The following is a 26674-nucleotide window of genomic DNA, read 5'->3' as shown; positions in this document are numbered from 1 at the left end:
TTTCCTCTTCAAGTCGGCAAACTCTTCTGTCGATCTTGGGCTTGTTTCATTCTATTTCGAACTCTTCACATCTTCTACTAGCTTCGAGTCATCTCGGCCCAAGAGCGGTACTCACTCATCTCTTTCGCCTACTTCATCCCAATGAGCGGAGACTACACCGTACCATACAAGCCTCGTAAGGCGCCATTTAATTGTAGACTGATAACTGTTGTTGTAGGCAAATTCCACTAAGGTAACATCTCATGCCAGGATACTCTATAATCCATGCAACAGGCCCTCACATATCTCGAGCACCTGATTCGTTCTTCGGTTGGCATCTGTGTCTGAGGATTGAAGGCAGTATAATGCTTAACGGTAACCAAACTCCTCTGTAAACTTGTCCAGAGGCTGAAACAAATCTGGAATCTCTATCTGACACTATAGTCTGGGCACACCATGCAATCTGACTATCTCCCTGAGTAATCTGAGCCAATGATCTGTAGGGTACTTTCCTTTACCGGGAGAAAAGGGCTGACTTGGTTAACCTATCCACAATCACCCATATAGCATATATCCTTCTGCACTCTGGGGAGACCGTGATAAAATCCATTGAAATGTCCCATTTCCACTCTGGAATACTCAATGGTTGAAGCAACCTGACGGTCGTTGATGTTCTGCTTTCACTGCTGGCAAGTTAGACATTTGCCACAAAACTCTGCAAGTTTTCTTATACCGTCCACCAATAGCCTTTCTTATATCCGATAATCTTGGTTGCTCCCAGATGAGCGGTGTACGGTGTGTCAGAGCCTCATAAGAATTTTCTGTTTAACTCACTTTGGAGGAATGCACAACCGATTTCTGAAAATAGAGGACATCATTTCTCACAAAGAACTCTGCTGTCTTGCCTCATGCACTTGCTGAACTGTTTTCTGACACCACTCATCAACCATTTGTTCTCTCTAATCTCCTCTAGTAAAGAGGACTGTACCTTAGGCTGGCAATTCTTCCCGAACCACCTCAATCTGCTCCTTAGACAAGTTCTATTAACTCTTTCTGTGGTAAGTCAGAAAACATGGGCTTTTCTACTCAAAGCATCGGCTACTACATTGGCTTTCCCCGGTTGATATTTGATCTCACATCAAATCCTAACTAGTTCTAACATTCCTTTGCCCATATTCATCTTTGTGGTGAAGAAGTACTTTAGACTCTTATGATCGGTGTAGATATTACTCTCACGCCATAAAGGTAATGCCTCCAACTCTTTAAGGCAAGACCACGGCGCTATTATAGTCAGCGTAGGGTATCTGGTCTCGTACTCTTTACATGACGCGAGAAGCATAAGCTATAAACTACCCAACTGCATCAGTACGGCGCCAAGTCCCTGTAGAGAGGCGTCGGTATAAATGTCATAATCTACACCTCCTGCGGTAACACTAGACAGGAGCTGATGTTAATCTCTTCTTCACTCTTGAAAGCTTCTTTCACATGTGTGACCAGACAAAAGGAGTTTTCTGCTTGGTAAGAGCTGTCAATGGTTGGCCAACTGGGCGAACCCTGCTACAAACCGCCGTAGTAACCTGCTAATCCTAAGAAACTCCTGATTTCTTTCACTGTTCCGGCTTCTGCCATTCCGGATTGCCTGACTTTACTCGGATCTACCGAATATTCCTTAGATACGGTATGACAGGAAACACTTGGTTCAGCCAAAACTCACCACTTGGAAAATTTAGCACACATTTCTTTTCTCAGCCGTTGCAATACTAATCCAATGTGTTTTTCATGTTCTTCTCTAGACTAGAGTAAATCAGAATGTCATCGATGAAGACAACAATAAACTGATCCAAATACTCATGAACACCCTGTTCAACAAGTCCATAAAAATTGCTGGGGCATTAGTCAAGCCAAAAGGCATCACTACAATTCATAATGCCCTATTGGTACGAAAGGCAGTTTTAGCCAAATCTGCTCAGCCACTCTTACATGATGATACCCGGACCTTAAATCAATTTTGGAGAACACTGCCGCTCTTCAACTGATCAAGAGGTCATCTATCCGGGTAAGGTATTTATTCTTAATCGTAACTTTATTCAACTCTCTATAATCAATACACATCCTTAGTGATCCATCTTCTTTTTCACAACAGGATTGGAGCTCCAAGGGGAATGATTGGTCGGATAAAGCTTTATCTAAAGCTCTTGGAGTTGCTTCTTTAATTCGGAGCTCAGCTGGGCCATTCGATAAGGGGCTTTAGATATTGGTGCTGTCCTGGTGCTATTCGATACTAAATTTACCTCCTCTCTGGAGGCAAAACCGGTAACTCTACGGAAACACATTTAGAAAGTCTCGAACTACTGGCACCCTCTGGATCTCTAACTGTGGACATACCACTCTGCATACACTGGGCATATACCCCCAACACCCTTTCTCAACCTCTTCCTGGCTTTCACACTCTAACCAGCATGCTAAACTGAGGCCTCTCCAAAACTAAACTTATCCACTATCGAGGTTAAACCTCGCCTTTTTTTCCGACAGTCAATCTCTACTCCATATCTCCCTAGGAAGTCCATGCCCAAATCACATCAGTCGAGCATATCAAAAACTATTAAGTCAACGGTTAACCTCTACCCTGGATCACTAAGGACTCTCTTAACAAAATCTCTTGAGTCACGAACTACCCCAGGGTAGTTCTATCTTAATGGGTTGTGTCGTTCTAGTAGGTTTCAAACCTATCTCTCAAGCATCCCATAAGATAATAACGAATGGGTAGCACTGAATCAATTAAAGCATATAAAGGGACGCATGAAATATAACTGACCAGTAACTGCTGATGGACTGGCCTCTGCTTCCCCTTGTGGCCACAGTAAAAACTCTGGCATTCGCAGTGCCCTCTGAACCCTGAGTGGTTGGTGGAAGAGGAGCTTTACAATCTCTCATCATGTGCCCTGGCTGTCGGCACCTATAGCACACTCTCTGAGCCCTCAGACATTCTCCGGGTGATTCTTCCCACATTTAGGGCAAGGAGGGAACCCTTCCGTCCGAGGTCGTTTATTCTTCCACTCTTTTCTATTCTGGTCTATACTGAACTTCTTTTCTGATTTTCATTTCTTTACCCTTACACCCTCATGCTTCTCTCTCTGGGGAGTAGAGGGTAGCTCCTTTGGTCCTCCTGTCGAGGATCTACGGGGAAGATTTTATTCTCAAAAATCTCCGCCTTCATCGCCCGCCTCAAGCCTCACTGTAATTCTGAGGAGGGGTTGGAGCTTGTCATTATATCCCGGGCTATCTCCGGCTTCAATCCATGCACAAACTTATCCCTTCTCAAGGCCGGAGTGCTAACTATTCGGTGCAAACTTGCAAGAGCTTGAACTTAACTGAGTACTCTTTCACAGCGCTAGTCCCTTGCTGTAGACTAATAAATCTGGACCTCTCATGAACTTGGTCCTGTTCTATACTCAGCCCAAAATCTTGCCTAAAATCTTCCCACGTCATTACTGTCACATCATGAGTTTCTTCCATTAATTCCCACCAAATTCGAGCATCACCCCGAAACAAGAAACTACATACCGGATCTTCTCCCGGTCTGACATGGGAAATAAACCGTGGCTCGTTCTACTGACCCAAGCCACTCTTCTGCTATACTGGATCTGTAGTACCTTAAACTCTGAGGGTTGATGCTGACTGGAAAGACCGTAAATCAGTTCACATCGTTCGGTACTGGGGGAGGTACCGTTTGCCCTCTTTCGACAGGCGTAAACTGGCGGTGTCTGTACGGGGGTAAACTCTCCCCTGAGTTCAGCCATAACTTGCTGTATAATTCGCCGGATTCTAGCTTACAGAAGGAGGGGGCGTGACCCTGGTGGGTTAGAAGGTTCTCCTTCATTCACCACACCTTTACCACGATTTCGATAACTACGCCTATCTACAAAAGGATACACTAATGAACTCAAGAAACAATTACTGTAAGGAAAGAATTACTCACACAGTCGGTAGAGGGCGGGGCGATGAGAATAGTACACTGTTCAATCCCAAAATCTTTGCTCTGATACCAAAAATGAACATCTACTGAAAACTAGTACAATGCATGCATAATAACAATAGAAAATTGGGCCCAAAGTTTCTTTTTATTACAATTCATGTGTCTTTAACATAAAGAGTACTGTTTACAAAATGTATTTTAAAAGACAAAACAGGGGAAACAGTGTAGCTTCTCTCTTCGCTTGCGACGCCCCTCCGACTGCCATCACCTAGATCTGCATCACACAAGAAAATAACGGGGGGGTGGCACAAATAGCTCAGTAAGTTAAAACCCTCTAACTGTCTGTCCCGTGTGACTCTAATTCTTTCCTTTTCTAAATTCTGTTCTATTTCGTTTCTACTAATACCATGACCTCATCTTACCGGAGGTACGGCCGGATGGCGTTCACACAGCACCATCTACTCTCCATAACTAGCGGGTGGAAATTTACATAGTACCAACCCGTTCTTAGGGACTAACAAGTGGGATCACAAAGCTCCTACTCGGTTTTCCTAACTATCGGGTGGAGACCACTTAGACTTACCGTTCCTCAGACTTTTGGTACGATCACTAAGCGTAACCCGTCTAGTAACTGTGGGTGATGATCACCAAGCATCAACCCGTCTACTAAATGTTGGATGATGATCACAAAGCATAACCCACTTATCTAATAACTAATCGGAAGTGATCCAAAGCATCACCCATTCTATTACTCATGGGTGACGATCACAAAGCATCGACCATCTCTCTAGGGCATTCGGATGATGATCCAAAGCATCAATCCGATTCCCATAACGGTCGGGTGATGATCACAAAGCATCATCCAACGATACTTACTCCTTTAATCTTCTATTGTAGCATTTTTCAATGCTCTCTACCTTAGAGTAATTTTACCCACTAAGCTCTACTATAGGGTAATTGCATACACCATTCCTTACATTTCTTAGGCACTTTCCAGTACACTAGGTGCTATGGATGGTTCATCTTCACAAGCACTTAGAGATGCCAACATGCTGTTGCAAGAATTAAGGTTCATTACTCACACTCAAACCCTATTTAGGCATTTCAAACAAACATGTGCACTATAAAACTCTATCATAGCCATTTCTAAAACTTTCCTAACCATCCAAAATGGGGAAAAAACCCCTTCACAAAGCCACAAAACCTGCCATAGAAAACACTTCCAAAAAGGGGATCCATAACACCCCTTCATTCCATTCAACTACCTCTCTAACCAACAACTCATTTTTATATTTGCAAGGTATTAACATTCACAAAGCATAGAAATCTATTTAAACCCATACATGGCATATCACATGTACATCACATACATACATCATTTCCATCAAAACCCTAATCAAGAAAACTCATAAATCTCAACTTGGGTGGGTTTACTTACCTGTTATGGAGAGAGATCACCAACTCTTCCTTCATAGTTTAGCTTGACTTTTCCTCTAATCTTAACCAAAAGAATGAAAACCCTCAATACCAAAATGAACTAAAAATCACAATCACACAACTTAAGGAGAAATCCTTGCCTTAGGAAGCCCTAGGTTGCTTTTCTACTCCAAATCACTTCAAAAACCCCTTGAATTCCTTGATCAAAAGAATAGAAGTTGAGGGAGTAAAGATGGAAATGTTGCGTTTGAAAGAAGAAATGAGGGGTTTCTTTGATTCTAATTCCTTTAATGAAATAAAAACACACTCATTCCCATTTTGCCCTTACTCTCTTTAGGAATTCCATCCCTATCCTTTGATTCATTACAAACTCACCCTATAAAACACTATTCTCCATGAAAATTCCTTACAATTAACTCCCCTTTCCTGCTAATTATGGGTAGAATGGTCAAATTGCCTTAGGGAAGAAAATATCTAAAACTTCATCAACATTTTATTCGGTCTGTCGCGCGGCGAAGAAACCTCTGTCGCCGCGGCGACGTTCAGAGAGTTTTCCTTGGTTTCAACACATCTTCGCCGCGGCGAAGATTCTTCTCGCCCCGCGAAGCTTGGTACACTAAACTTCTTCTATTTTTAACCAATTTCAGGGAAAACATTCAACACCACACTCAAACAAACAATATTACCAAACCAACTCAAATAAGAGCAAAGAAAGAGCATAATACGTACCTCAAGTGGGGCGTTACATATCAAGAAATTTTCTTGTTTGGTTTCTTAAATTGATTTAGTAATGCCGTAATACGTACTGATGTCTCTTTATCTCCTCAGACTCCTACACACATATGTTTGATAACAGACTTTTGCTCTGGTGAAGAGTTATTTGCTTTACTTGACAGGCAGCCTATGAAGTTATTAAAGAAGAATCTGCCAGGTATTTCCTCTGTTACCTTGAAGGGATCTGATTATTTCTTGTTGAACGACCTGAAACTCTGCTAAAGTATAATTTCAATACAACTTAAAGCAAATCATGAAGTATGTTTCTTTCAGATGACTGACCTAGAGAAAATTCAATTACTTATATATTATTCTGCTAGAGGTGCTGGAGTTTGAGATTGGCTGTTTAATATTGTTCCTTTTTCTTTTCTTTTATTTTTTATGTCTGAGCTTATTGTCCAGATATCATGCCCTTGTTATGTTGTACGATCTTAATAAATATCTAACAATTAGTACTTCTCCAGGTTTTATGCTGTAGAGGTTGTCATTGGCTTGGAATATCTTCAATGTTTAGGGATTTTGAGCTGCTGAGAACTGTATCTGCTTTTTGTTCAGATAAATTCATTGTGTTGTTTCCTGTACATAAATTGGAAAAATATCAAGTTATTTATGTGACTTCGTCATGAACAGTAATCATTTTGTTTGAAGTATTAGGAAAATGTCAGAGTCATATTTTCATTGGATTTTAACAAAAATATTTTGCATCATTGTAAAAAGAAGTGAGAGAGATGTTCTCAATGGCTTTTAGAAGAAAATCTGTGCATGAGAAGTTTTGTTGTAAAGTTGAGTAGGAGATATCAGTAATGATGGAAGTGAGAGACATGTTCTCAATGGCTTTAAGATAAAGAAATTAGTGGCGCAATCCAATAATTTTTATAACTAATCATGTCATTAATTTGTGTTTTTTTCTATTTTTGTTGGTGATGACCTTGAGGAATAATTGTCGAGACTTGAAACCTGAAAAGATTTTACTCTAGAAAGATGGGCATATAGTATTAAATGACTTTGATTTTCATTCATGACGTCCTGCAAACCTAAGTATGTTACCACGTTCCTGTAATGTTTATATTTTCATTAGGATATGCAATTTGTCGTTTCCTAAGTTGTGTTCCTGAGCATGGATAATATGAGTGTAGCTCAATTTATCAACTGTGTGTGGAGGGTGTTCAACTACTCTTTTCTTGTCACGGTATGCATGAAAAAGATGATTTTCCTTTCAGGAGGTTGTTCGATAGCAAGACGAACACTTCCTTTTAGTTATACCGGTTAAATTGCATGATTTGTAGTGTACTACCTATATTATAGCTTTTGAGGTTTCTCAAAGGTGACAAGTCTATGAAATAAATCCTGCCCATGCCAGGGTGGAAGGTTTAGTTAGTGGATTAAAGTGTGTAAAAAAATAACTATCTTATAAGTCATTCTTTCTCCGGCGTTGCAAGGGTATGAAAAGGATTCCTTGTAATCTCTGTCACCACAGAATGTGCTTTTGTCATGTCTACACACAGAATTTGCAAACAATTACATCTTTCGGAATTTCCTATCTACTTTGATACTTATCAAATGCTTAGAATGGGAACTATGACTACTTTACAGGCTGTAAATTTTACTACTTCTGCAGATTATTAAGCATCCACTGCCTAATAATAGGAGAAGATCCAGGAATCAGCCACTGCCAACATTTTTGGCAGAACCAGTTACAGTGTCAAATTCATTTGTGGGAACTGAAGAGTACATAGCTCCTGTTAGAGATTCAATTTTTCCCGAGCTTATGCATTTCATGCTATTTGTGATATTCTGTTAGCTTTGTAATGTCCATTTGCTCATTGAATGGAAGGTTTAGATAATATTTGCTGCATGAAAACTTTTGTCTAATTTGGTTTTTGAAATTCTAGCTAATAGATATTAACGTCTTTTGATGCTCTTGTTTGTTTCACAATCTGTATTATGTATTTAATATTTGTTATTCGATTTAGGAAATTATTACAGGTGGCTGGCCACAGCATGCATTGATTGGTGGGCTTGGTAAGCACCCACTGAAGCTGAATACATGATATCATGCTTTTGTGTTTCCTCTTCTTGTTATTATTTTTTAAATGATATGCTTCAAAATAATAGTTTAGATTCCTCTTACCTCTAGAGGGGAATTTACATATTACTAGCTTATATTATGCTTTGAATTCATTTATGTCTGGTATGCAGGTATTTTTGTATGAGATGCTCTACGGTTGTACACCTCAGAGGTAAAAATAGACAGAGACATTTGCCACATTTTGCACAAAGACCTCACTTTCCCAAGTAGCATTCGGTAAAAATCTGCTGCCTTTTAAGTCGGTTAAAATAATTCTTGTTATTCTGGTGAGTCAGTGGATATTCTATACATGCTCAGGATCTTAAGGTTTGGTCCAATATGGATAATCTCTTGAACTTAAATGATGAATAGTTAACAATGGAGAACATTTAACAAGTGAGTATTAACCAAAAAATTCTTTTTGGAAAGGTAGCGGATACCTTCCTGAGAACATCATGGCTACAAAGTATATGGGTCTAAATTTCACTGCCTTGATGGAAATGTGTACCAGCTATAAGTTTAACTGGTCGGAGATGTCAACATGGATTTAGAAGTGATTGATGATGATGAACTGGGCTTCTTTCATTGAACTTGCAAAATTAGTATTCCATTTGGGCAGAACATTTTGGTTTCATGAGATGGCCAGGCAACTGATGTTAATTTGCTTGATGTTTCATTCCAGGTCAGTCTTGTAGGTAGGCAGCTGTTAATTTGTTATTAAACGGAGATCCCACAGATCGTTTAGGATCAAATAGTGGTGCCAATGAAATTAACAACATCCTTTCTTCCGCGGAATCAATTGGCCTCTGATTCGCACCATGGTAGGAGAGGACTACTGCATTTTACCATATTGAATTCTCACAGCAAATGATTTAAAATCGAATGTTCTATGCCTATGCAAAGCCCGCCTCCACTAGATGCACCTCCTAAGTTAATGAAAAAGATCTGAAAGCCAAAGATGTAAAAGGGGAAGATGTGGAGTGCTTGTTAATCCTGTAGATTTGGACCTTTTCTAAAGGTTTGGATTAACAAACCATTTATATGTTAAACATAGACTTCAGATTGACTCTGCTCTGCACTCCCTTATTGCTGATCATGTTTTTCTTATCATATGACAAAAATGGGATACAGGCAATGAAGATGAGATGGAGGAGGTTCGTCATCGTGTCATGTCATCCTAAACCTAAAGTAAAGCATGTAGGTTGTTTTTATTGATTTCTGAGGAGAATTAAGACTTGCCATATATTAACCATGTAATATAACTCAACACTTCCCATCTCTCCATTCTTTTGAGACCTGCTATGGCGTAGTTGTAGATATCCAGTTTTGTTTCATTTTGTGATTCTGCTATGGCGTAGTTGTAGATATCAAACTTCTGCCTAACCAGTGAACAAAGGTTATAAATAAAGCTCAATTCGCTATTCTCTCTGTCAGTCACAGATGCACAATCTAATCTTGAACCATGCAAACAGGTCAAGCATTCAGTTCCTATAAAAAATAAATTTTCCATTCCTCAAATGTGAGAATGTGATAACTTACAAATCACTCCTCACACTACCTTCTACATGCTCATTAACTACAACACCATTGCTGTCAAAATCTGTCTTAATCAAAGTGGTATCTTGGTAATTAAAGTATATAAGAGACAATCATTCAAAAAGAACATGTAAATATACAGAATATAGCAAAATCAACAACTCACTAACAAAACATACTGCTTTGCAATTACAGCAAGAAATGCAGGATAATGTTGCAGTCGTATAGTGTCTTTACACGAAAAGGCTTGGATCAGCTGTATAGACGCATTAGCCAAAATTATCACACTGTTAACACGAAATCTGATGAGCAACCAAGTATACATTCTTGCGAGATCCTTATGTACCCTACTTGGTGGCCTGTGCGATTATATTATATTGAACCAGCCTGTTCTTGCAGTCTCCACCAATGAGTCCTACACATAAAAAAAAAATTATACTGAAAAATTAAAAAATTATGAAAAACTGACAACCAAAACCCACTGTGACCAAAGAAAAGAGAAATAACCTGAGCAGCTATTAGACGTGCAACTGTTTCTGTTAGACTCTTGAAGTTCCCCCTGCAATATAAAACTGACTCTAGATAAGCAAGAGGGATTAAATTAATAAGGTATTTTGGGCAGCACTTATTGCACAATCACCATTTTGATATTAAAAAACCCTTCAGAAAGGAAATCCCAATTGCAAAACAAGTCCGTTGCACCATACCTGTGAAAGTTGAAGATCAAGTCCAGCTCATAGACCTGGAAGCAAAATTAGATAACCACAAACGTCAGTTTCTATACCAATCAAATGGAAATATACACTTTAATGCACTTAGTGATCTTATACAAAGTAAAGTCAGCTTCACTCACACTTCCAAAGTATCTGTCAAGAATCTCAACATAATGATGAATTATTTCAAGGACCTTTAATTCATTGTCATCCTGATAATGCACATGCAGAAGTATAGACTAGCATATCTGTAAAACATATTCATTGGAACCAACTCAGTTGCAATCTCTATGATGGCAAAACATATCATTGATTCACAAATACTGTCATATTGATATACCTTTATAAACAACTTTGTTCCTCTCCATTCCACAAAATTACAGAGCTTGGGTCCTTGTGAAAGAATGACTCCACGAGCTCACGAATAACCTTCTCAGACAAAGCAGCAGTTCAAACAATCTAATGTAACCCAGCTGTACAATAAGTTGAGGAAATGATACCACGACGACATTTATCCAACACAAGGCAGGTCCTTTGAAAAAAAATTAATAATTAAGATTAAAGAGAGAATATCTGAGCGGCATGGATTTAAAACCATATCTTAGTTCGTTCCTTTGTGAATAAGGAGAATACCATTTAGTCAACCAGACTTTTCCTTGTCTGCTAATAAGAAGACATTGAATCTGAAACATATTAAAGATAAAAATTGTAGAACATCAGCAAAGTAAACCATTAATCTTCATTTGGCATGGCAACATAAATGAACAAGATTAATAAATCATAGTTGTCGGACAGAGCACAACCTAAATGATTGTGGCATAAATCAATAAATTGTAAATGAATACACATCATTTCAATCATTATTTGAAAGCTATTATTGGCAATGTGTTCAAGCCGTCAACCAAGCTAACAGCCTAATCTCAACATCCAAGGTTGCTCGACACATGTCAACTTTATAACACACTATCAAATTCTTAGCAATCAAAACATGTTCCTTTAATCCATGATTTATTTCCCTCAACATCCATTGCCATTTCCAGAAAATTTGATACGGTTTCTGTTTGTAGTAACTTAAGCCAAGCGTGAGAAAATGACATAAAACATGGGTAATTTTCCAAGATAAGCCAAAAAGCTTAGTATTGGTAAGCTAGTTCGAGCTTAAATTTCCATTCTGACATACAAAGACTCCATGCTAAATAGTTTTCTATCAAATGCTTCATCCCTCTAATGCATTATTCAAAATTTGTCTTCCTAACTTTCTATTAAAAACAAGGTAGTTCAAGAATGAATAACCCACATGGGCAGGTCTCAGAACTTCGCAATAAATTGTTTAATATATACTTTGGCGGTGAAACAATTGAAATTCATAAAACTATTATTCTATCACCATACGCTTCAATGATCTTTAATTCAGATCTTAGCTAGGTTGATACATATATAATTAATGTACTTGACATAAAATTCACTAAAATTAGCAAACTTGCACGTTCAGAGAGCAACGAATCCTCTATTAAGCTAATGAAATCAACAAAACACGACAATACAAATTTCACATACCATGGTTTTCCGACATATTGACAATACAAATTATTTCCACATTCAAATATGCTTGTTTCTGAGATCCTTACTAATGTTTACAATATGCTGACTTTACATCCTGCAAAAAGTTCAATGTTTTGCTTTTACAAATGATTTTGATAAATTACAAGTATTTTCATTATTATAAGTCTTTCAACATTAATTAAATCTCTCATAACCATTTCTTCACTATTTATTTATCACAAGATTTGTATATTACTGAAGGCCAAAACCAAGCTATTCTTTGAGCAATTTCATTCCAAGCTTGTTACAAATGTATCCGATTCGGGAACCTCTAAGAGACTTAGTAAGAACATCTGCTAGCTAGTTGATAAGTGCACATTTAGGTTTTAAGGGTTGTTTGATGTTAGTTTAGTTAACTTCTCATTTGTTTCCTTTGTTTTGATGTTTGTTTTGTTAAGTTTGAGATATGAATGGTTACCTATTGATTGGATAACTTTTGTGTTTTTTTTTTAGGCTTTGATTGAGTAGATTGGAGTATTGGAATGAAATTGGGACTTAAAGCTTGAAAAAGTTGAGATTACTTAAATTCTTGAAGGCCACGGCCATGCCTTGGTAGGTCACCATGGCCATGGTGGGGGAACAAAGAGAAAACAAAGAGACCAAGAAACAGCACGGCCTAGGCTGTGGTGACTTAAATTTGGCCACGACCAGGGTTGTGGCGGGAAACTATTAGGGCGTTTTTATCAGTTTTCTTTCCTTTCACTTAGGACTCTTTTGGGTATTTAGGTATAATTGAGATCAGTTGTCAAGGGACAATTTTGCATATTTTTTAGAGGAGATACGCATTCTTGAGGCTTGAAGACTGAAATCAGATTTAAGAGTTTGATTTTTTATTTATTTCAAGTCTGAATTGTTTCCTTCTTTTCTATTTATTTCTTTTCTTAGGATGGAGTAAATCTCTTTGTTAGGGGAGGTGAAACCCTAATTATGTTTGAACAATTTTATTCTAATACTAGATTTATGTTTATGAATTTGTGCAAGAGTTTAGGTTTAATGCTTTAGAATGTTGATTGATTCAATTACCTTAATGATGTTTCAAATAAGAGAAGTTAAGGTTTTGCTTAATTCATAGTCATAATTGTTTTATTGGAATAACATTGCACAACATATTAAAACTAAAAGTAATCAATAGAGATTTAGGATTAATTGTGGTCACCTAATTCATAACCGAATAGGGCGAATTAGTAGCAAAGGATTGATGTTATGTTCTTATTTCAGAGGAAATGAATAGAATCTGTATTAAGTTGAATATTATTCCTAATAATGATAATGGCCTTAGAAGAATCCTACCAATCATAGCACAAACGGGTATTAAAGTAGTGTCAAGCACAGTTAGGGGGAAATCTGTGCCCTAACTTCATTAATACTGCAAAGTTCTTCACATTGTTTATTTGTTAATTATGTATTTTAATCTGTTACTTTTACACTCTAAGATTTCGTTTCTCAAATAACATGAAGGTAGTTTTAAGCAATTACAAATATTCACTTTGATCTCTGTAGGAATACTCAAACTCATCACTTATTATTTGAACATGAGTCGTGCACTGCTAAGGTTGATTAGTCGCATCACTGGTCATTTGAGTTGACAAAACTGTGACAATGCATCCGGATTCAATCTTCTATCAGATAAAATGACAATCAACCCTATATGCTTTGTTTTTTTTGAAAGACTGGATTTGAGGCAATATGCAGAGCAGCTTGATTCGCATATTAGTTTCATCTGCTTCACTTCACTACACCAAATTCTTGAAGAAGTTGTTTCAACTAGATGAGCTCACAAGTGCGAGAGCCATAGCTGAATCTGCCTCTGCACTTGATTAGCTACACATATTGCTCTTACCTTCCAAGATATTGATTACCTTCAATCATGATATATAGTATCTAGAAATAGATCGTCTATCTAATGTAGACCTGCCCAATCGCATCAGAATAGCCAACAATTTGAGAATGACCCTATTTTCATATACAAGCCTTGTCTTGGAGCTCCTTAATATATTGAGAATGTGAACTATTGCTCCCAATGACACATACTGGGGTGGAGAAATTGGCTAACCACACTAACTGCAAAAGAGATATCGGTCTAATGATCGTGAGATAATTCAGCTTACCAACCAATTTGGATACCTTGATGGTCTCTAATGGCTCCCCTGTCCAGGAACAAGTTTGACATTGGGATCCATAGGAGAATCTACAGGCTTACAGTCTAACATACTTGTCTCCTCAAGAATGTCCAAGGCATACTTCTTTGTGATATAGCAACACCAGCCTTAGACTGTGCACCTCAATCCCAGAAAATACTTTAGCTTCCCCAGTCTGGTTTAAAGGGCTAAATAGATGTGCTTAGTTGAGAAATCCCATCTTGGTCATTACCTGTTGTGACAATGTCATCAACATAGACAAACAAGTATATAAATTTACCATGATCATTACGACGGAAAAAAATATTGAATGATCAGTGTATTTCACGACATCCCAAACTGTTGAATCACAGAATTGAACCGTTCAAACCATGTTGTAGGTGACTGCTTGAGACCATATAAAGACCGCATAGACAACACACCAATCCTGATGCCCCTGGTGATAACCCTGGCGGTTCCTCATATACATTTCCTCGGCAAGTTACCAAGCAAGAAGGCATTTTTAATATCCAAAGATGAAGAGGCCATTGATACAGGCTGCTAAAAAGATAAGGAGGCATACCAAAGGAATTTAGCAAAGGAGAGAAGGTATCACTATAGTCGGCCCATAGATTGAGTGTACCCCTTTGCAACAAGGCGAGCCTTCAGTGATCAACTTTGCCACAGGACCAATCTTAACAGTGTGAACCCAACAACACCAACAACAATCTTGCCTGGTAGTAAGGAAACCAACTCCCAGTACCATTATGATCGAGAGCAGTCATCTCCTCAATCATGGTAGTCTCCACCCTGGATGTGCCATTTCCTGCTAACAATGTTAGTATAGGGATAGAAGACAAGTTTGACATAAAGGCAGAATAAAATGGAGATAAACTATCATAACTAAGAAAATATAAATAGGATGTAGGTTTCGAGAAGACGAATAACTTTGGAAGGGCAAGTGGAGGAGTTGCCTTGTCTACAAGAGACATGACCGGAGCAGGCGACAGAGGAATGGAGATGGGTCATCAGGATTGACCGAGGTACCTATATCAAGAAGGGAAGTACCATTGGGATTAGTAGGAGGACAAGGACGACGAGAATAAACTTGGAGAGGGGACAATCATCGACGAGGAAGGAGGGATGGGGATAGGTAAGGTGGCAGGGATAAGATTGCTATTGACGGTGTTCCAGAAAAGTATGGAGATGTCTCAAAGAAAGTTACATCTACAGAAACAAAATATTTGTTGGTGGTGGGTCATAGCAACGGTAACCTTTCTAGAGACGAGAATATCCTAAGAAGATACACTTAAAAGATTTAGGCTGTAATTGTCTTTGCCTTGGAGTGTGATCATGAAAAAAGCAAATGTAACCAAACACCGTAAATGTATTAGGTACTTTACCAAGAATGAATAGAGTGAGGACTCTTATGTTGCAAGACAGAAGAAGGCATACGGTTAATAAGTACAGGCAGTGAGAACTTCATTCCCCCAAAATCAAAGAGGAACATGATGATGTATAAGAAGGTATGGGTTGTTTCAATAAGATAAGCTTTGCGTTCGGCGACCCCATTTGTGAGGAGTATAGGCACATGAGGTCTAGTGAATAATACCCTGAAAAGACATATACGTAGTAAAGGGAGAAGATAGATATTCCTAGTATTATCACTACGCAAAATCTTAATAGAAACACCAAATTGATAACGAATCTCAGCACAAAAAATTTGAAAGATAGAAAAAAAACTCAGAACGAGTTTTCATTAAAAATACCCAAGTATAACGAGAATGTCATCTATAAAAGTAATAAAATAAAGAAACCCCAAGTTGAACTGACACGACTAGGACTTCAGATGTCTGTGAACAATATCAAACATTGAGATGGCCATTATGACTCTTGGGAAAAGAAGCTCTAGTTTTTTTCCAAGTTGACATGAACACAATTAAAGAAGATAATGTAAACAGACTAGGTACTAATTTATGAAATTTGGCAAGACTTGGATGACCAAGGGGCTATGAAGAATGTCGATAGATGCAGCGGAGGTGAAGGCAAATAGGATTTGGATCGGAGAGGTGGTACAGTCCATGGATTCATGTCTTGTTCCAATCGTGACGTGTTTGATCTACACCACAATAGAGTCAGCAAAAAAGGTGACAGAAAAGTTATGATATTTGGTATTAATAATGAAATCAGATATTATGGACATTCAAAGGCGAATTAGATTGGTTTAAAGAAATGGAAGTGGTTGAGCTTCTCCTATCTTTGACCATAGTCTGTGAACCATTAGCAAGAGTAATTTTGATAAAGTAGGAGAAGAGGTAATTTGAGATAAAAGATTTTATTACCGAAATGGAGTAAGATGCTCCGGAATCCAAAATCCATGGGCCAGTAGAGGAGGTCCAGCTCAATAGGCAAAGGAATTGCCAGTTTGGGAAGTGCCAGATGAGGATGACTGTTGCTTGACAACTTGTATTGAAGATAGTATTATAACACCTAGACAATCTAATGGAGTTGGGTATTGGTCTTTAGCATCGAGTAAGGGAATGAGTCCATCTCAGTTGCTTGAGCCACATGAGCGGTGGATCAATTAGAAGATTGATGTGGTGGCCTCCCATGCAAAGCCCAACAAGGTCTCAGTTGTGGTCGTTCTTGTCACAATAGGTGCAATGTAGTCTAGATCCCTTTCCTTTTGCCTTTCTAGAACCACTCTGTCCTTGTGATTTCTTGCTTGAACAGCTAATACAGATGTCTCAACATTGTATCGCCTAGGTTTAAAGAAAGACGCAATAATCAAGAGATACATCTTCCAAAGATGGTATGGTAGGGCTAGCTAAAATTTGATCTCAAATAGAACCAAGGTCAGATCTGTAGTCTGATTAAGGTAGGACCATAAAGAATTTGTCACGAGTCTCTTGTTCAGTGGTACTATGATACTGGCATAAGGGAATCAAATTGATCTTTTAAAGTCTCTTCTACCCTAAAATGCTCTCCATATCTTGACTATTTTGTTGAAGGTGGATAATATCAGAAAACAACTCATATATTCTTTGCACATCATTCCTATACAAAGTTTTGGCTTTGGTCCAGAACTTACACGCAAGTTTTACAAGATGAAACAAATTAAGCAGTTTAGGGTCTAAAGAGTGCCAAAGGGGACTACATAACTTAGCATAACTTAACCCAACTAGCCTCTTAGTAGTAGAAATATTAGTGGATGTTTCTTAAGTGATCATCATAACCCCCATAAACCATAACTCTACTAAAGCAGCCATGACGTATAATTACATACCCTGAAGCTTGACTATAGTACTGTTGAAGAACTAGAAATAGAAGAGAAGAATGTGTGGTATCACCGATTTTGATGCTTTTACTATTGTAATCAAGAGAAGTGAGACATAAATCCAAAACAATAGAACACCCTCTGTCAGAGTTGAACCACAACAAGAAGAAGAACTAGAGAAACGATGCCTGAGAAGAACTAAAAGAAGAAAAACAGGAGAACGAGAAAATAACTCCCCCAAAGCAAAGACGAGTGCCTTCTTTAACGATATGTTTTAGGGTTTCTAAAATGATGGATTTAGAAGAAAAAGAAGGCCAAGAACCAACCTGGCTTGATATCACGAAAAAAACAGTGTTTGTGAAATGTTGCGATTATTTCCCCAAGCGAGATGGGAATGGCAATGTACAAGTTACATGAATTAGGAAAGAATTGATCCTAAATAACAAGGATATACACACAATATTAGTCTCCCATATTTACACAATAAATACTATCTCTATTTTCCAAATATATCTAAACAGTCAATCTAGGAATAATATCTCTATTTCCTAATATATTTTAACAATTAGTAATCAGTTTATGTAAACTTTAGATCTTCTTTTTCTTCTTCTTCTCTTCTCTTCTTTCCTAGAGGTGGGGGGTTGCATAAGAAATTGCAATGTGGCAATAGGGACTGTTTTTTTTTTTTTTTTTTCCCTCTTTAAAGTTTAATACATTATTATTTAATTTGAAATTTTTGTAGACTACTTGAAGTTTGATTAGTCTTCTGGAGATCCAGACCGTGTTCAACTTCTCTATGAACGTTCTATTATCGAGTTTCCTATATCAAGTGATTTGTGGCTGACTATACTCACTATTTGGATAAAACCTTGAAGGTTCACTCATATTTTCCTTTTCAATTCTTTATGTTTGAAGTATTTGTAATTTTAGTAATTAATCACTCTTTTTCCCTTCAGTAGGAAATATTGTGCGGGATGTTCATTCCAAGGCTAGGTAAAATTGTCTTTGGGTTGATGATTTGGGTTCGATCTTTGCTCGCTTTGGAACATTGTCGTGCGCTTAAGAAGAGATATACATGTAAGTTTCAGTTGTTACCTTCATCTATTGCGAATTATGAGAGATTGTTATAAGTAGCTTAGAGCAATGAAGTTTCAAACTTTAGTGTTGGAATTTCATTCTACTCCTTTTACAATATAGAGGGTTACTCTTGTTGTTTTAAAAAAATTTTCATATCATATCAGGTCTTTGAGAAGTCCCTTCTATGGACTTTTTTGACCATTGAGGAGGTAAAGATATTTTTTTTTCTAATTTGCAGGCTTGAATACTGCTCTTTGTAACTTGTATTGTTTCATCTACATTTTATGCATTAAAGATCTTTGTTAATGGCCCTCTTCGTTTCAGTACCTAAACTTATTCCTCATTGAGTGGATGGTTGAGATGATAATCCTTTTGCTTGAAGCAGAAGAGGATAACTAAATTTCCATGATAAGGGAAACTTTTAGGTTCACATAGATACTGTTCATTTTTCCTTGTTAAATTTGTATTTACTCGATGTCAAGAACTTGAAATTCTCAAGACATTGTAGATGCTCTATCATGATGAATTTTGGATGAAGAAAATGTGGCCTGTATCTACTCTTCAGGGTCCAGCCATAGATCTCTTACGAATGGGTATCAAGTGCTTCTACCCTTAGACTTTGAAGAAAAGTCTATTAATTTACTTCATTTAGTGTGCTGTTATAGTACCATTAGACCATTAGTTAGAAATTACAGTGCATAAGTCTCGGTACTCCAAGATGACTTTTGTTATGCTAGATTGTTACCTTTGTTAATTGGTTTGTCATGGAATAGTGTCCTTTGCTAAAAAATTTCTCATTTAGCATGGGAGTTGCTGCACGGAAGATATCTTTATGGATCTGTGAATTATAAAATTTGCATGTCATATTCAACTGGGACATGCGTGTGTATAATTGTTGTCTTAATATTTGTGTTATAAAACTATGCCTGAGTGTCTTTAGTGTACCAACGAAATTGCAGGCTCTGTGTGATTGGATGTATATTTATATATTATATATTATATATATATATTATATATATTAATACTTGAATACTTAACTGTGCAGTTTCTTCCTTCAGCACGTATAGATACTTATCTAACAGATGAAGAATACAGATGGTTTACTGCATGGTTTATTGTAGGGTCTAAGTGGTTCATTACGTTATTGATGATCATACTAGAGTATGTGGGTATACTTGATGAAAAAAAAAGTTTGAAGCAGGTCAATTGTTCAAAAACTTCATTCAATGGTTGAAACTTAGTTTCAAGAAAAAAATCCAAGTTTTACGGACTAATAATGGTAAGGAATATTTTCACTCTATCCTAGGAAACTACCTGTTACACACGGGATTATACATCAAAGCCATTGTGTTAATACCCTCAACAAAATGGGATAGTTGAAAGAAAGAATAGGCACCTATTAGAGGTAGCTAGAGTTAATGGTTACCATAAAGGTACCTCAATATTTTTGGGTCATGCGATTTTAACAGTGCATATTTGATAAATAGATTACTACTATAATTCTTGATTTTCATATGCCTCTTGAGACTTTGCTAAAGATCTTTCCTAGTTTAGGATCCTAAAACTTTACCCTTAAAGGTGTTTGGATATATGCTTTTGTATGTTATGTCTCTAATAGAGGAAAGTTAGACTTTAGGGCCATAAATGGATCTTGCTTGGATATTCTCCCACATAGAAAGACTATTAGTGTTAGTCATGTAAAAAAAATTATATGTCTTAGTGATTTTACATTTTTTGAGTCACCTCCATTCTTCCCACTCCCCTTCAGGGGAGATTTGAGAGATTGTGAAGGTCATTCGTGGGAAGAGTGTTACCCTTACAACCACACTTGAGTCAGTCTCAGTAGTCTCCCGTCCAGGTCAAAGTTCAAGTCACTAGTTTCCTATAGGTCAGCTATCTATAAGAATGAGTCCGTTCCTAGTCAGCCTAATTCAGTTAGGTTCCTATAGGTCAGCCTAGTCCCATAAGGATGAGGCAGTCTCGTAGTCAAGCTACCAATTTAGGTCATACTCTAACTATATAGCCCACTCTTGGTAAACCAAACTTCAGGAAAGATGAAACTAAGGGGAGGTTAGAGAGATTAAATCAGTCGGGTCTCCAAGTTATCTCGAAGAACTGACTATCAAAGTGGAAGGAAAACTAATGATCTGCATGAGCAATCATCCCAACTGGAAGAAACCAGTGATTCACAGTCACAAGGTAAGGAAGAACTATCTCTGATGAGTCTAAATCAGGGCATGATGATTTACATTACCTATTGCACTAAGAAAGGGTGTTAGATCCGTATGTTGCATCCTATTGAAATAGTGGCATACGATAAGTTGGCAGATGATTTTTTGGCATTCACCACTAATCCCAAATGTGAAGGTTCTAGCATCGGTACATGGCTAGGGATGAAAACTAGAGGAAGACTGTGATAAAGGAGATGGAGGCTCTTGAGAAAAAACAAGACTTAGGAGCTGGTGAGTTTACCTAGAGTGAAAACAACTGTGAGTTGCAAGTGGGTTTTACTTAGTTAAGGCAGATAGAACAGTTGAAGGGTATAGGCAAGGCTAGCGGCAGGGGATTACGCAAACCTAGGAGTAGACTATGAGGACCTTTGCTTCGATGGCTAAGTTGAATACTCAGGATGCTCATCTCTTGGAACAAATCTGACTAGCCTCTACAACAACTAGATGTGAAAAAAAAGCCATTTTTGAATGGTGAACTTGCGAAAGAAGTATACATGGAATGCCACCGGGGTTTGAAGGAAGTGGAAAGGACGAAAAAGTGTGCAATTAAGAAATCTTATATGGCCTAAAACAGTCTCCATGGGCCTAGTTTGAAAATTCACAACTGATCATACATTATTCCTTAAAACCTTTTAGGTAAGATTACTATGAGGTTGAAATCTTGAGAGAGCTTGAAATCTGGAGAGCTTGAAATCTTGAGAGAGCTTGAAATCAAAAGTACGGAGCCTATGAGGTTGTACTATGACAAAAAGGTTGCGTTGGGATAGCACAAATCCAGTGCATCATGATAGGACCAAGCACGTTGAATAGATAGACATTTCATCAAAAAAAAGATAGAAGATAATGTTATGTGTACTACTTGCCTACAAGTCAGCAGACAACATATATCTTACAAAAGGACTGCCTAGATAGTGTTTGTTAATCTAGTTTCCAAGCTAGGATGATAAATATCTATCACCAGCTTGAGAGGGAGTGTGAGGATTTCTAGATTAGATATGATCAATTTAAGAGTTATCTAAGTCTTATCTAGTTAAGAGATTGAAATAAAAAGAATATCAGGATTTGTTTTCTACTTATTTCATGTTTAAATCTCTCTATGAGATTTGGGCCAGTGGTTTGTGATTCAAAAATAATTTTAAAAAATCAAGTACAATTAAAAATTTTAAGTTTTATCTTTGTATTTTAAATATTTGAAAATATATTTTTATTTAAATCTCCTATGAGATTTGGCCAGTTGGTTTGTGATTAAAAAATAATCTTGAAAAAACAAGTTCAATTAAAATTCAAAGCTTTATCTCAATATTTAAATATTGAAAATATATCTGGTATTCGAAATTGTTGTTGAATTTAAAAACTATATAAAGACTGAGAAATGATATTTTTCTTGTTTTCTAATTTACACTAATTTTTAGAATTATATGCAAAACATTGTTTTGAAAAATTTCAACAATTTTAATAAAAAAGTATTTTCATAAAATTCCTATATTCTTGTTTTCGAAAATAAACACTATTAAAATTTATAACAATAGGCTTATTTAGATTATAAATGTATATATATTTAGTTATATTTATGGTTGTGATTATGGCTGTTCAACGCATGAGATTGTGTTAAATGTTAAGTATGGTTGTTGAATTAACTAACAATTAAGCTTTAATCAAGTTGTTACGTAACATTGTTAACGATGTTACTGAATTATGATACATCTGCTTGGCATTTTGAATGTATGCAACTCTGCTATTTTAACTCATGCGTAAAATGCTTGTCTGTGTCCCTTTCTCAGGTTACACCCCACTTGGAAGAGCTGTAATATTATGTTACAGCAGGAAACCAAATTGTTCTTGAACTAATAGATCAGAAAGAGAAGTCACATAAAAAAAGTGTTAATGGAAAGAGAAAAACAGATTCGAACATGACTGACAAACAGTCTCCAGCTAAGCGGCAAAAAAATACTGCCCAAAACCAAACAAAGTGCATGGGAAAGGAAAGGGACGAGCAAAAAACTTAGCTGAAGAAAACAAAGTAGAAGAAGCAAACCCAAGTTGAAGATCATCCAAATGACTAGCACATCAAAGACTCCACCACTGGAAGAGCCAAAGTATACACTGACAAGTGTACTGCATTTTTATCAAAACTTAACTTCAGGGCAAGTAGAGATTCTCTGCACTTCAGAGAGAGATTGCTTTTTATCTTTTTTTACGCTGGACAGGCAAATACAGAGAGAGAAATGTAATCGTTTTAAATTTTTTTTTAGATTATAAACTTGTATATGTATTTATGTTATATTTATGGTTGTGATTGTGGCTGTTCAGTGCACGAGATTGTGTTAAATTTTAAGTATGGTTGTTGAACGCTTAACTATCAATTTAAGCTTTTAAGTCAAGTTGTTACGTAACATTGTTAACTATATTACTGAATTATGATACATCTACTTGGCATTTATTGAATGTATGCAATCCTTTCTATTTTAACTCAATGCGTAAAGATGCTTGTCTTTGTTCCCTTTCTCAGGTTACACCCGGCTTGGAAGAGCTGCAATTATTTATGTTACAACAAGAAGCCAAATCTGTTCCTGAACTAATAGATCAGAAAGAAAAGTCACATAAGAAAAGTGTTAATGGAAAGAGAAAAATAGATTCGAACATGACTGACAAACAGTCTCTAGCTAAGCAGCAGAAAAATACAGCCCAAAACCCAAACAAAGTGCATGGGAAAGGAAAGGGACGAGCACAAAACTTAGCTGAAGAAAACTAAGTAGAAGAAGCAAACCCAAGTTTGAAGAGCATCCAAATAACCAGCACATCAAAGACTCCACCATTGGAAGAGCCAAAGTATACACTGACAAGTGTACTGCATTTTTATCAAACCTTAACTTCAGGGCAAGTAGAGATTCAATCGCACTTCAGAGAGATATAGCTTTTTATTCTTTTTTGACGCTGGACAGGCAAATACAGAGAGATAATTCTAATGGTTTTAAATTTTTTCAGCAACTTCTGAAGATCTGAAAAAATTCTTTAACGATATTGGTGGGATTGGCTCTGTTCGAATTCTGTAGGACAAGTTCACCGAAAAGTCAAGGGTATGACTCTCTTTCTCTCATTCATCATTTGTCAATGTTATTTGTCCTTTATGCTTCAAATGAAAAAGAGGAAGCTATCCACTGGACCTTCCATGGGCAACTCAGTCTAATAGTCAAATCCTTGTTTAACATTGCCTGACCTTTAAACTTCAACATATGTATGCATAATGTGGACTGTACCACAGAAATTAGCCTTAAGAAACTAATTTTAATGAGACTGGTAGATCAGCATGGCCGATGCTTCAAAGAAATACAAACTGCTAATTGCAGTCCATTCTTTTTGATCAAATTTCTTAAGGGTGCTCACTGAAACTTCAATTTGATTTCTTCCTTGCATGTAATCAATAAATCATTTATAGTTCTTACGCTTTTGGTTTTAAGATGGATGTCCTTTCCAGAGACGATTATGCAGTCTCAAATAAACCTACAAAAGCGTTGAATTCCATAATTATGGTAAAATTGCTTTATTAATATCTCCATTTTTTTTTTCCTCTTTTGGGGATAAACCATTTGAGCTTCATAGATCACTGGATGTGGAGAAAAAATTGGTGTACATCATTTTAAGCCAATAAAACCCTTGGGTTATGGTTGATGGTTTTAGAGCTGGAGAATTCTAAGGAAAAATGTAGTTGTTATGTTGGCACACACACTGAAAAAAGTGTCATATGGGAATTTCCTTTCATTGAACAAAAAAATAGAATACAAAGCATGGTTTGCACTGTAGTTACACCTACTCTGCAGTAGGCTTACAATCAAAATTAAACAGCCATACTTTACTAACTACTACAAACACATCACATTACATTAGCACCTAATCCACAGCATATTTTTAGCTGAATTCACCTAAGGTATACATTATAATAATCAAAGAAATGCTGGTGCATTACAGTAGAAACTAACAGCAACAGAACTCCAGATTTTGCCGCCAGAATATGCAGCTCCAGTATTACAAAAATGGAACCAACTTCCTAAGTTTCCAACATAATACCATCTTGATCAACACTCCTCCTTGATATTCATGCTGGAAAGTCCAAGTTTGAGTCTGAATTCTACAAACTTGGACTTGTTCAACCCTTTGGTCATAATATCAGCAACTTGGTTCTCTCCCAAACAATGAACTAAGCTAATTTCTTTGCTTTGCTCTGCCTCTCTCACAGCATGGTATTTAATTTTGATATGTTTAGTTCGACCATGGAGAATAGGATTCTTAGCAATTGCAACAGCTGACATGTTATCACAATAAATGGTGGTAGACTCATCTTAATTCAGCCTCAAGTCTGCCAGAATTTTTCTCAACCAGACTGCCTGGTTTGTAGCAGCTGCGGCAGAAATGTATTCTGCCTCAACAGTAGATTGAGCAATTGTATTTTGTTTTTTGGAGAGCCAACTGAAGGCACCATGGTTAACAAAGAAAACAAATCCAGAAGTGCTTCTCATGTCATCAACTGAGCCTGCCCAATCACTATCTGAATACCCAATTAGGCTGAATTTTTCAGCCCTTTTGAACTAGATTCCTAACTCAGTAGTCCCCTTAATGTACCGTAGCACCCTCTTTGCAGCCTTATAATGCATCTCACTTGGCTTGCTCATGAATTTGGACAGGAGGCTGGTGGTGTACATCAAATCAAGCATGGTTGCTGTCAAGTACAACAAGCATCCTATCAAGATTCTATAGACTCCTTCATCCACCCTCTTGGTACCATCTTCCTTGCTCAACTTTTGGCTAGGAATTAGTGGAGTATCAATAGATTTACAATTGTCCATATTGAACTTCATTAGCACTTCATTTGCATACTTCTTTTGACACATAAATATACCCTTTAAGCTTTGGTATATTTCCATGCCAAGAAAGTAGCTCATTTCACCCAAATCAGTCATATCAAATTCCATCTTCGTTGCTCTTTTGAACTCTTCCAACTAATCAAGATTGCTTCCAGTCACCAGGAGGTCATCAACATAATGAGAAACTATCATCACTTCTCCTCTTTGTTCCCTTACATAAAGGTTGTGCTCATTTGGACTCTAGCATATCCTAGCTTGCACAAATAGTCGTTAATTCTGCTATTCCAGGCTCTAGGGGCCTGTTTGAGACCATACAAGGCCTTCTTGAGTAGATAGACCTTCTCCTCCTTTCCCTTGACTTCATACTCCTCCGGTTGCTCAATGTAGATTTCCTCATCAAGTAATCCATTTAAAAATGCAGACTTTACATCAAGTTGGAAGATTTTCCAACTGAATTGAGCTGCCACTGCCATGAGAAGCCGAATAGTGTCATGTCTTGCCACAGGTGCAAAGGTTTCTGAAAAATCAATTCCAAATTGCTGTGCAAAGCCTTTAACAACAAGCCTTGCCTTAAGTTTGTTCACTGATCCATCAGGATTCAGTTTCCTTTTAAATATCCACTTAACTTGTATTACTTTTCTGTCAAGTGGCCTATCAACCAGCTCCCAAGTTTGATTTTTCTCAATCACACTCATCTCCTCCTGCATTGCAGCCTTCCAAGCTTCAGATTTTACAGCTTCAGCATAGCATGTAGGCTCTAATTCAACCACATTACACCTCTCATATATGTCATGCAGAGACTTGGCGCCCCGGACTAGCACTTCATCCACTTCTTCAGGATTCAATTCTGTATTCTGAATTTCTGGATCTATGTCATGTTGGCTGCTGATCCTTCTCTCAACTTGCCTTTTTTCCCAATTCCAAGTAGCTCCTTCATCAACCTTTACATCCCTAATAATCACAATCCTTTTGGAGCTCGGATTGTAAATTCGGTAGGCTTTGGACTGGCTGTTGTATCCAATCATGAT

The 26674-nt window shown here is 37.3% G+C and overlaps 1 pseudogene; it reads right to left on the bottom strand.

The window, feature by feature from the left end:
* Positions 1 to 10117: 10117 nt before the first annotated feature.
* Positions 10118 to 25754, bottom strand: LOC116142695 (annotated as a pseudogene).
* Between the last annotated feature and the right edge of the window lie 920 nt (positions 25755 to 26674).

The sequence above is a fragment of the Pistacia vera genome, unplaced genomic scaffold (assembly GCF_008641045.1).
Source record: "Pistacia vera cultivar Batoury unplaced genomic scaffold, PisVer_v2 Contig414, whole genome shotgun sequence".
Taxonomy (NCBI): domain Eukaryota; kingdom Viridiplantae; phylum Streptophyta; class Magnoliopsida; order Sapindales; family Anacardiaceae; genus Pistacia; species Pistacia vera.
The sequence above is the reverse complement of the archived record's forward strand: the minus strand, read 5'-3'. Positions and strand labels throughout refer to the sequence as shown.